This window comes from Lactuca virosa, chromosome 3 (assembly GCF_052849685.1).
Source record: "Lactuca virosa cultivar CGN04683 chromosome 3, Lactuca_virosa_CGN04683_v6, whole genome shotgun sequence".
Classification (NCBI taxonomy): Eukaryota; Viridiplantae; Streptophyta; class Magnoliopsida; order Asterales; family Asteraceae; genus Lactuca; species Lactuca virosa.
In genome coordinates, this window is record NC_136428.1 from 294,754,780 (window position 1) to 294,757,248 (window position 2,469).

Below are 2,469 nucleotides of genomic sequence, written 5' to 3' on the forward strand. Positions count from 1 at the left end.
GTTCAAAAATTAGCACTAATTGCTAGTTTTATCAATCCTTTGTGTGAGATTTATCTTACACAAAGTTAATTCTTAAGTAATTTATTAGGTTAAGTTTTAATATTTTTTTTTCTTTTCTGTTTTTAGAATTTTAGTTAAAATTTTTTCTGTTTTAGCCTTGAACTCGCCGAGTGCACTCGAAGCTACTCGGCGAGTACACAGCTGATTTCCAGATTCGTTTTTATTTTATTTTTGTTCTTTTTACGTGTGTTTCTTGTTTTGATTGCAGATATTACATGACCCGAGGATCCAAAACACCTCTGATTCGCCCATTAGAATACCCGGAATCCGCTCTTAGAAAGAACAAAGACAAGGTTGTTGAAGACACTAACCCGCCAAAGAAATCACCCTTCAAGGACCTTAAATCAGTCTTTGTGAAGAAAAAGAGCAAGAAAGCAGGAGAGTCTAGTAGTCAAAAGAGCGAAGGAAGCAATCTTGGGAATTTTGGAGACGATACATTCCACAACGAAACCGAATTCGAGTACGGTAACGAATCCGAATACGAAGAAGGAAGCGACCTAGAAAGAGAGCTTGACAACACCATGGCCAACATCGATGAAGTTCCCATGGGCGAATGGAAGAAAAGGATACGTGATGACACCTGACTGGGACTCGTGCAACCCGCGATTCCTGCAACTGCCACCTTTGAACTTAAAGGCCACATACTTGCTCAACTTAAGGAAATCCCATTCTACGAGAAGGATCACGAGGACGCATACAAGCACCTAGACGAGGTCAATGATATAGCCGACTACTTTAATGTCCCCAATGTGGCTCGCGGCACTGTTTTACTTCGTATGCTTCCGGTCACATTCAAGGGAGCTGCGAAAGATTGGCTGAAATCACTTCCTCCCGGATCCATCACTACTTGGGCTAAAATGAAAACATAATTTATAGACCAATTTTGCCCTCCCTCAAATATAGCCAAGTTGAAGTATAAAGGCTTACTAAGGAGCCAATTTTGAACAACAAGCTGGAGAGTCACTTTATGAGGCATGGGAGAGGTATAAAGGCTTACTAAGGAACTGCCCACATCATGATTTGAATAGTCAACAAGAAGTCTCTATCTTCTATGATGGAGTAAATGTAACAACTAGGCAGCTCCTTGATTCGCAAGGACCTCTCACGAAGAAGGCACCCCCGGTGATAAAAGAGCTAATTGAAGAATTCTCTAAACACTCTAGAGAATATCATAATCCAAGGAATGAACTAAGTAGGGGTGTGGTGAACTCACTTACTGATAATATGACAGCAATGATGGCTAAGTTGGATAGTTTGGATCGACGAATGACTAAGATGGACCAATCCATCCATGCCATTAGGGTGGGTTGTGAAAACTGTAGAGGGCCTCACCTCACTAAAGATTATGATCTTGACGAGAACGGGAACCGGAAAGTGCAAGTGTGCTATTCAAGTGGTGATAGGTTTGATGACAATTGGCGGAAACCCAAGAAAGAATGGCTACCATACGATGAGTACAAAAAGGCGAAGGAGGAAAAGTACAAGCAAAAAGATAGAGGATTTTATCAAAAGGAGGAACCGGTGCTAGAGAAGAAATCTGATTTGGAAGATATGTTTACAAGATTTGTGGCTGCGTCCGAGAAGAGGCACAATGATACCGACGCTGAAATGACGGAGCAACGAAATATGCTTAGAGAGCACCAAGCTGTGATGATGGATCAACAAAATATACTTAGGAATCAGCAAGCATCCATTCATAACATTGAAAAACAGCTAGGCCAGCTTGCACAACAAATCAACCAAAGAACACCCGGTGAACTTCCTAGCAATACCGAACAAAATCCCAGAATGGCGCATGTGAAGGCAATAACAATAGATTCTGAAACAATTTTCACTCCTCTGATCCCTGTCCAGAAGAATCCCAATAAGGTGCAAACAGAAGAGGTAAATAGCTGGGAATCGAGTAAACCCGACTCGACTCGCCGATTCGCCAACAAGGACTCGACGAGTCCAAGACCTGATGACACAAGCAGCTTTCTTTTGAAACCTTACCGGGCCCCTTTGCCATTTCCGAGCCGAGCCATACCTAATGAGCAGATTCAAGAATATAGTAGGTTTATGGAGCACATAAGGTCTCTCCAAGTGAATATTCCGTTTGTTGAAACGATAGTTCAAACAACGAAATATGCAAGTTTGCTTAAAAACCTCTTTACAACTAGAAGAAATATGGAAGAAGTTGCTGAAATAGTGTTGAATCAACTGCCAGAAAAGAGGGGCGATCCGGGAAGCATTACCGTACCTTGTCAATTTGGGAACATAATGACCACACGAGCATTGACTGATTCAGGGGCAAGTATTAATATTATGCTATATTCCTTCTTCCAAAAGTTAAACCTTCCGGTCCCAAAGCCTATTCATATGAAAATCCATTTGGCTGACAAAACGATAATACATCCAATGGGAGTGTGT

General features: G+C 41.5%; 1 non-coding gene across 1 annotated transcript; it reads right to left on the reverse strand.

Annotated features, from left to right (window-relative positions):
• Positions 1 to 979: 979 nt before the first annotated feature.
• On the reverse strand, positions 980 to 1,082 carry LOC145168005 (small nucleolar RNA R71). Its single transcript, XR_013741601.1, has one exon. It is a non-coding gene; the product is annotated as a small nucleolar RNA R71 (small nucleolar RNA).
• Positions 1,083 to 2,469: the final 1,387 nt, after the last annotated feature.